Consider the following 10700-nt stretch of genomic DNA (forward strand, 5'->3'; position numbering starts at 1 on the left):
CTGATAATAAAATGGATCACTAGACTAGATATCTACATTAAATCAGGTTATAGAGAAATAACAGCAAATTATTTGAAACATGTATCATGTGTATGTCTTCTTTGAAATAAAATTCATGTTGTCTCCACATAATTCAAACCCATTCTTTATTTCCTGCAAAGGAACTGTTACCATCCATGGGCATACTGGAGACGCTGAACAACATGCTTCTGCGCAACAGCTTATGGGAATCAATGCTGCATAAAATGTTTGTAATGCAAGCACTGCTACAGCTTTACTCTATGTGGAAAAATCACCTTTAGAGTTTAGTGATGTGCTTAAATGCCAAGGCTAGCAGGCACCAAAACAATTTTGCCTGCAACAGGCAGTCTTGATCAGGGATCAAAAATCTCCAAAGTTTCATTGAGGGTGTAAGACAATTAATCCCTTCCCAAATAATTTGCAACATTACCTGCATCTCAGACCAAAATGTGGCCATGGCTGTGCAGTTAATGAATATATATACCTAGTTTCATCAAAGCACCTCTGTGCATCTCTACTATTTGTCTGTATACCCAGGAAAAGACTAACTAACTTCAGCAGGGGTTGAGGAAGTTAGGTAAACATTTCCATACAAACAACCACATCAATAAATAAGTGAGGGAGAGAAGGGCTGGTGTGATGTGGTCAGTGGCAAGCTGTAGTCAGTAGCAAGCATATAGCTGTCTCATTCAGAGGAACTTGCACCATGTTTTCAATCTTGTGCCAAAAGAGTGGGAGAGAAAATATTCAGTCACAAATGTCTCCCTATAAAGAAGAAATTAGCATTTTTATGTGGCTGAGCCTGGTAGTAATGAATATCAAATCCCACAAACTAGAACCTCCTGTGAAGACCTCTGTCTATACTTCAAACTACCAATGTTACACTACATTCCACAAAAAAGGGGGTAGAATAAGTCCATCAATGTGCTGCTATACCTTATAGGTTGTGACCCTAGACAACATAGCCTTCAGTAATATGTACTGCCCAAAAGGTCTGCCTTTTCTTGTTGATGGATTCATCATTAAGTTGAGTTGAGTAGACTCATGGCCAAATAAGGTCTTATTTTATTTTATTGCAAAAAGTCTCACTGGGTCAATTCCAAGAACTTCTGGGGGCTCAACGTTCAGGTTCTGTCCACTGCCTTATGATACCCAAATTTGATGCCGGAATATCCCCCACTTACTCTTAATCATTAGTTTATACGCTGAGTGATCAGAGGAGCCTTGCCAATTTCTTTTCCCATCTATAGACTAAAGTCAAGGTAGAATGAATTGTGAATACCAAAAATGTATATCTTGGGGACCAAGAGTGATCTATTGATATTTAATATTTGATAATGATTTAACCACTGCCCAGTAGGCAGCCACGGTGGTGCAGCGGTTAGCATTGCCACCTCACAGCAAGAGGTTCTCCGGTTCAATTCTCGGCTGGGGTGCCTTCTGTGCAGAGTCTGCATGTCCTCCCTGTGGTCACGTGGGTTTCCTCTGGGTGCTCCGGTTTCATCCCAAAGACATGCAGTAGGTGGATTGGACACTCTAAATTGGCCCTAGATGAGAGTGTGTGCATGTGTGTGTCTTCTGTGGAAGGTTGGGCGCCGGGCTGGCAACTCAACACTGTAAAACTCCACTGCCAATCATCAGCGGACAGATGATCCACTGTGGCGACCTCTAACCAGGAAAAGCCAAAAGAAGAAGAAGGTTTAACCACTGCCCAATGCAGCGATCCTATATATCTAGTTCTTCTTCTTTTTATTTTGGCTGCTCCCATCAGGGGTCACCACAGCAGATCATCTCTTTCCATTTCTTCCTGTCCTCTTACATCTTGCTCTGTCACACCAACCACCTGCATGTCTTCTCTCACCACATCCATAAACCTTATCTTAGGCCTTCCTCTTTTCCTCTTACCTGGTAGCTCCATCTTTAGCATCCTTTTCCCAATATACCAAGCATCCCTCCTCAGCACATGTCCAAACCAATGCAATCTCGCCTCTCTGACTTTGTCTCCAAACTGTCCAACCTGAGCTGACCCTCTAATATACTGATTCCTAATACTCTCCATCCTTGTCACACCCAGTGTAAATCTTAACATCTTTAACTCTGTCACATCCAGCTCTGACTCCTGCCTCTTTGTCAATGCCACCGTCTCCAACCCATATAACATAGCTGGTTTCACAACCCTCTTGTAGACTTTCCCTTTCACTCTTACTGGTACTCGTCTGTCACAAATCACTCCTGACACTCTTCTCCATCCACTCAACCCTGCCTGTACTCTCTTCTTCACCTCTCTTCCACACTCACCATTACTCTGAACTGTTGATCCCAAGTATTTCCTCTTCACCACTGAGGTTAATCTATTTTCATTGATCCAAGTACTTCAGTATCCTTACCCTATACAATAACAAGAGATCCATAGGAGGACATCCTCTGATATTCAGTGAAGTTATAAAGTTTAGGCACAGAACCTGTGTTTTGCAAAAAAATATTGTATAATTTGTCACCCTCCCAGATATTTCCAATAACTGTAATAACTTTGACAGACATACTCCAGGACTGAGAAACGGCAGAAGCACACTGTCTGTGTAAATATTGATAAAGGCTAAGATCATATCTTTTTGCTTCATGCTCCCTCAGGACAACCCTAACCTAGCTGCAAGGTAACTAATGTAGATAGTATATGCAACAGTGGACACCCCTGTGCCAACTAACTGTGAGGACACCAGCTGCAGCTGTGTCTTCCCTAATAATGTTAAAGATTGGATCCTTGCTCTATCTTCTTAAATCCAGGGAACAGACAGCAGGATAAAACACTTATTGGTTGGGTCTTCCAGTATGCCATGAAGCCAGTTAAATTATTACAAATCTTTTTCAAGGAACCCCTTATCCATCAAGTAAACAAAAGCCCTGTGGAACAATTTAGCCTGGAATCTACACCTAGAAGACCTGGCATATGATGAGAACTGAAAGAGCTTTAAATGCTCATTTAAAAAAAAAGTGTGTTAAAAGCTTATATGCTCTTTTCACAGAAAAAAAAAATTGTCGCTCCATGATTGCAACACCTGCCGTAACACTTAGACATCTAAGCTAAAACTATCTACAGGATTGTACATTATGTAAACTATCTACAGGATTGTACATTATGTAAACTATCTACAGGATTGTACATTATGTAAACTATCTACAGGATTGTACATTATGTACAGCACTTTTCCACAGCCAGTTCCCAACAGCCAAACAGCCATACTTGGCTGTAGCTGTCATTATGGTTAATTAATCAGGAGAAAGGAGAGATGAAAATGGAACTTAGCTTCCACAAAAATGAGAACCTCTCTCCTCTTTGAATACCTCCATTAGCATTTTAAATTCTGCTTTAGGAAGATAATGGTATCCTGTCCCCTGTAATATGTAAGCATCTTCAATCTGGGAAGAGTATATCAAACTTAAACCACTCAAGTGAATCCCAGAACTGCCTTAATTTGTTACAGGTACAAACCATATCATTTCCTACCTTCAAAATCTATTGGAAATTCATTGTACAAGAGAAGGGGGGAGTCCATCAAACGTCTTCACTTAAAAAATAAAACACAGTATTAAGATAGAGCAAATGATAGGTGCCCCCAAATTCAATGACCCTAGGATACCAAGCTGCATTGTTTAAAGTGAACAAGTCCCCTTACCCCCTGAAGGAATAAAACTCTCTCTCTTTTTCTTGTGAAACTGTCACATTCAGCTGTTTGGGGGGAAGTAGAAAGAAGACCACAGACAATGCAATCCATATGTATGGCGGCTTATGCCAATCACCCATCTCTGTTCATGAAAAGATCTTGCTATAAGGCTAATTAATGTAAGCTGTATCCCTGAAAACCAGAACTATAAAATGTGACCCTCCCATGTCAGACAGCTTAATATACCCTACACAGCTTTAGTAATCATTACTAAATGCTAGAAAATTACTGTGATTGTAATTTTAGTGAAACCTCCCCAACAACACTGTTGTATCCAATATGTTGGATAAAGACATCAGCTGGTGCACTCAGTTATTGAATTATTGCATACGCTATATGCATGTATACTATAAAAGTTACAGCTGTTGCCAGTCATTTATACAATCTATTAAGGTATTTTAAGACTGCAAAACCTACATAACCTATATGTGTGTGTGTATGTATGTGTATACACACACAGACACACACACACATATATATATATATATATATATATATATATATATATATATACACATACATACACACACACACACACACACACACACACACACACACACACACACACACACACACACACACACACACACACACACATGCAACCCTTTCCAAAAAGCTGTAGATGAAACTAAAGTCCTGGTAGAGTAGATTCCACTTTAGGCATAAAAGAAGGATTCATTCTCAAAGAAAATCTGTCTCTGTGGAAAATGAGATAAGGTTTGCACCCACCATAACAGCATGCAACTCAGATACTCTTCTTGCAGAGGCCAGAGCAATCAGCAAAACTGATTTCCATGCTAAGAACCTCAAGTCATCCAGATGAGCTTATTCAAATGGAGAAGTGTTATCTTCTCTAACACAAAAGTATGATCCCAAGGAGGAAGTCTCTTATAGAATTCCATTTTTGAAAACATTTTGACTTGTGAATGCCTTCAAAGAGGGGATCCATGGACAGATATGGGGGATCCATGGACAGAAATGGCTGATAAAGGAACCTTGACAGAGGAGTAAGACAGGCCATAGGAAGGTATCGCACACAAATATTGTAAATCAATAGAAACATTAGCCTTGAATGGTTGCTGATTGTGTTGTTGGTACCAACCAGAAAACTTTTTCCATTTGCTTTTATGTGATTTTCTGATGGAGAGCTTTCTTGCCTCCATTACTACCTGCTGCACTTCCTCAGTAAACCGGTGACTAAATATTATTAAGACTCTATCACCTAGGCAGTCAACTGAAGTTGTTTGGGGTCAGGATGTATCAAACACCCCTTTTCTTATGTGAGTAGATCCAGTCTATGAGGAAGCTTTTGGTAATTGCCCCAGGCCATTTCCAAAAGAAGGAGAACCACTGTTGCCTGGGCCAGAAGGGAGTCACCGCAATAACTTGGGGGATACCATCTGAATCTTCAGAAGTACCCTATGAAATGGTGAAAAAGCATACAGGGACATTCCCATTCAAGGAAAAGAAAAGGCATCTTCTTCCAGGTTTTCTTGCATTGAATCCTTGACCAGAATTTTGCCATTTGATCGTACAGAGAGGAGGGAAAAGGTCTACTTGAGGAACTCCCTCCTGATTGATCAGTTATTGGAAAACCCCAAGATCGAGTTTCCATTCATTAAGGTCTGCCTTTGTCCTTCAGCTTGTTTGCCACACAGTTTTGCTCTTAATCGATGTATGATGCCTGTAGAGTGGGATTGTGCTGTAAAGCTATATCCCATGCTAACATGGCTAGTCTTCATGGGGGTAAGATATGTTCCCCCTTGCTTGTTTATGTACCACATCACAGTGATATTACCTGTAACAACTTGAAGTGATCCTGTGGACCAGAGGTAATTCAGAGAGTTGAGTGCTTGATAAGGGATAGAATGTATTCTGTGTTTGTGTGCTTGTATCTGTCTTTGTTGTCCCAGATACCTTGCACTTTTATCCTCCTTAACACTGCTCCCCAATGAAATTCCGAGGTGTCTGTGGTTATTGACTGCTTTAGAGCAGGAGGGGAGAAGGGAAAACATGGATTCAGGGATATTTGATATTTCTACCAATTGTTTTTTCTCAAGTCCCAGAAATGGAGTCTGAAAAGGTAATAGGTGTTGGTGCCGGGGCCAAAGAGCCTTTGGATACTACTATATCTTACACGTGGAGTCTTGCCAGAGGAATTAGGAAAATCATAGATGCCATGAGACACATAATCCTGAGGTATTCCCACAGAGTGAGCAAAGTCTGACTGGAAAACTTCTGGAACAGATCTAAGTATAGATCTATTTTTTTCCTTTGGAAGAAAAACGTTTTGTACTGATGTGTCTACCAGCCACCCCAAGAAAGCAATCCTGTGTGAAGGACTCAAAAAAGATTTTTGTATGTTCTCTTGGAATCCCAGCCTGCGTAGGAGATCTCTCACTCAAGTGAGTGATTCCTGACACTTTGAAAAAAAACCCACTCTGCAACAATAAACAAGCCATCTTAAAATACAGAAGTATGGATACCATGTTGCCTACAATAGTCTATAACTGGAGCTAGACACTTTGTGAACACTCTTGGAGCAGTGGATAGCCAATGGGTATGGCAAAAAATTGAAAATATGACCTAGACACATAAAACCTAAAAAAAGCACCTGAAATCTGGGTAAATAAGAATGTGACGATAAGTTTCTTTTAAATCTAAGGTTACTAAAAAAGAAAAACGAGGAAGAAGTGGTAACAATCTGTGCAGCGAAAGCATTTTGAACTTGGGAATTATCGCATGGTTTAGGACGGAAAGGTCTAGAAAATTTTCTCCAGGTATTTTCTTTCCTTTTCTGACACCAAAAACATTCTTGAAGGAAAAACCTTTTCACATTTGGGAAGAAGGAACTGCTTTTGCTACCCTCTGATGCTGCATATGCTGTAGGACAGGCGGAAACAGAGGAATTGGCCTGGTAGATATGGAATAATTCCCTGAAATGGAGGAATTTCTTCCCATTGCTATCTGTAACCTTGCTGAATCAGCCTCAGAAGCCATTTGTCTAAGACAATGTTTTGCCAAAGACAGAAATGAATATTCAGACTTTCTGGAAGGAATGAGTGTGGATGGAGACAAAGTCCCTTATTTAGCCATTCTGCCTTAATTGACTGTTCATTGTTTTAGGGGGATCTTGCCTTCTATTTGGAACCTCCCTGATACTGTTTTTTAAAGGTCTGCTTAGCAGCATTTTTCTGAGACTTGTGTATATTTTTTTTGTCAAAATTGGATGAGGGAGCTGAAAATCCTTTGTAAAATTTGGAGAAGGAGGGTGAAAAGTCTGTGAGATTTTCTTCATCAGCTTACTGCTTTTATCACATTTCTGATAACCTCTGCAGCAGACAGTCCAAGAACTAAATCTCTATCCAAAGATGAATTTAAAATGTCATTTTTACATCTTCTGGGAGGTCCTAGGAATGCAGCCAGACGAACCTCCTGAACACAGTACCAATGGCAATATCCCTGGATGTAGTATCTACAGAGTCTTAAGCATATTTTAAACAATTAGTAGTGATCTGAGAAAAAGAAGAAACTAAACCAAACAAAGAAATATTTTTACTCACAGGAGGGAGCTAGAGATAAAACATTCTGCATACTTTCACTATTAGTTGGCATAAACTTTAACACATGAGCCTGACAATTCATAATTCTAAAAATTAAAGTTGCAGAATGATACACCTTTTCCCCAGACATATCAGTTGTTTATCCATCCTTGTCAGAAGGGGAAGGATTCAAATTAACAAAATGGTTGGCAGCAGCTGGTTTAACTAAAGCTAAAGCTGCTGGGTCAGGACTGGGTTAAGTGCCTACAATTTGAAAGACAGTGGAACTTCGTACATTCTATCTGCTTTCTTAGGTGCATCAGGCTGGCAGTCAGGGGAAACCACATGCTGGACAAACACATCCTTTAAAGATGGCAGCATTGGGAAGATTGGAGAAGGTTCTGGGAATTCCAGTTGTACAATTTTATAGTATTTTCTAAGGGACTGAGAAATCTCAATGTTCTCCCACTGAAGGCACTGGCACATTCTAGAAATAGTCTCAGAGAATGAGAATCCCTGACAGGGAGATTCAGATAACATGACCTCCTCTGAGTCTGAATCAGAAATATGAAGAGAAAAACCTGAATCTGTACTATTATATTTCTCTCTAGATTCAATTTCTTCAATCTGTTTAGGAGTAGAGGAATCTTCTTATCTTTTACCAGAAACTACTTGATAAGAAGGGTCAATAACCTGTATAATACCCTGAACCAGACTTAATAAACTTCTCTTGCCTAGCAACATTGCTGCAGGAGATGATAATTATTTAGTTTTCTGTTTCGTTGTAAAAGGAAAGTTGGGGCAAATAGGATTTTTAATGGCAGCAACAGTTTCCCCCGATATGGGTACAACATTCTGACTAAACAGGGGTACCTGCACTTACCCTTCTCACATGTTCAACAAGAATGGCTTTTCCTTGCCCAATGGGGGGACCTCAACAGGTGCAGAAACCATGGCTAGCCCCTATAGTGGTTGTATGGACAGCACCAGAGGGATTAGGAGAAATAGATGAGTGGTCTGAGTAACCAGCTTTGGCCATAACAGAGTCAACCATCTGTAGCCAGGGAAAATGCTAGCCTGCTGTGGTGGCAAAAACTATTTAGCTTTTTCTTTGGCTGTAAGATGGACTGACTGTAGGACTGATAGTTTGTTCCATGTTCAAGCCAAAAATGATACTTCTTTTCCCTGAGAAACTAAGCAGCCCAAGCCAGTAAGTTTTAAAAAGTAAAGTAATGTTTCCTGCTAAAACACATTAAAAAGTACTCTAATACAATTTATCAGCCCCGAAAAGTAATTTAAACACAGTTTCTCCACAGAAAAAAATGTTTCTAATGTTTAAACAAACTGAAACTGTTAGAAAAAAAAACCCACTTAAAAGTACAGTGAAGTAGTGCGGTAGTCAATAAAAACACATACTCGTAGCTTTAAATATGCTTTACTAAAGAGTAATGAAAGTTTAAACAACAAAAATAAAATGTGGTAGGTTTTCCCCAAATGAAACTTATCCACCCAGCAATGGAAGAGCACAGGGTAACTGTTGATCCTCGAAAGCCCACAGAGGAGCACTATCTTAGGTGGTAGGAAAGCTCTGCAGGGTTTTAATATCCAAACCTGCCTTTTTTGTCAGCTCAGCTCGAGCTGAGTAACAGTTTGGGTGTATGTTAGGTGCCCTGAAGCTTTGGAAGCTGGCCAACTGTTATATCCTATGCAGGATATAAGCCGTATGGCTTTGGTTACTGCAGCAGTGATCAATACAATGCACATTTTTAAACAGCTGTTGCCCATGGTCCTATAGCAGTCAGACTTAAAAAATACAGCATGCACTACAAAGAGCTGTATAAATTGTTCCACATCTTGACAGTAATAATTTTAGTGCAGAAAAATATTCAACATTCACACTGTAAATTATGCAAGTACTACTTCTTGATACATTAACTGTAAGAAGGGAAGAGAGTCAGAGAAGTAAGTGCCACCACTTCAAGTGCTGAACAAGTGTGACTGAGTCCACAGATGTACCATATCTCATATCCCTGGGAATGGAAGTTCTGTTTACAAGTCACGATTTGTATTAAAGTATATATACTACTCAGTGGCTGCCATTAGATTGCTAAGTTATCTGAAGTTACAGCACCTTCTTTCTGTATTGTTTACTTGCCTTTAGTTTAATAGTTTTGTTTACCTCCACAGTGATGTGCCAACTGATCCAACATTTAGATTTTGATTTCCTAGCATACTGCATACTTCTGCTGCCTAGTGCAGGGTTACTGAATTAACTGAAATAAGAATGAGCTGGATTCAATAAAGCCTACATGGTCCAATAAGAATGTGCGTGTGTTGCACTGTATTGTGCACACAATAGCACACCATTTTGTATTCAGTAAGTGGCTCTACATGGTGTGCAGAGCCATGCAAACACGGTAAACACCATGGCATGCTAATTACAGCATAAGCAGCTGAACTGTATGCTAATCAACCAATCCAAGACAGAGGAGCTATTCACAAGCTATAAGCAATCATGTAGACTCAGTGTAGGTTTTCCCTGTGAATTCCAAAACATGTTGGAATACAGCCACAGAAACTAGTGTACACAGTAACAATGTTAGGGGCTGCAGCTGCTATTATACATGTGTATGTGCAACAGGCTAAAGTCTTTGCTGCTGCTGCAAATAGACCTCGGTCAAGAAGAAGGTGTTTAGACCCCGTTTAACTTTTCATGGTCTGCATGTGGTGGAAATTGTAGAGTGCTACAGGGTGGATAGAGATACATGACAGGAACACTGAAACCTCTGTCGTACACAACTAAGAGCAAGGGTAAGCTGAGGGGAACCAATACCTGTGGAAACTAAGGTATCTATGTTTAGTCCAAAACCATACCAATGTATTACTGTATTGTTTACATGGAAATACCAGGATGACTACATGATTGCAAGAGAAAACTCCTAAAACCCAACTTTTCCCGTGGTTACACACAAATAGTACTTGGCTCCCCACCCTCAAAACAACAGGAAAATGACAATTTGTACAATCCAAGGAATAACACATAATTTACTAGTTATAAATACTTTCCACACAATTCTCACAAAATGTGTCTACATATACAACTCAAAAGTCAATTGTATATGATTGCTAGTCACCCCTCACTGTGCCCAGCACTCCTCTGGTAGTGTCTATAGGCCATATTAGAAGCATAACACCCCTGTGTCATTGACAATATAGTAACTTATATTTCCATGAAATAAGATAGAAGACTGTAAGGTAACCAGTTTTAAGAATAAAACTTGTAATGACAGTTAATAAGGCTGTCTATCTGTGAAAGTCAATGCATGACAAAACTGCCTATGCCAGGATTAAACTATAAGATGTGCATACAGATAACAGTTTAATCTCCAGTACACACACACACATATATATATGT

The sequence above is a fragment of the Protopterus annectens genome, chromosome 2.part0, assembly GCF_019279795.1.
Source record: "Protopterus annectens isolate FY-2018-M chromosome 2.part0, PAN1.0, whole genome shotgun sequence".
Taxonomy (NCBI): Eukaryota; Metazoa; Chordata; order Ceratodontiformes; family Protopteridae; genus Protopterus; species Protopterus annectens.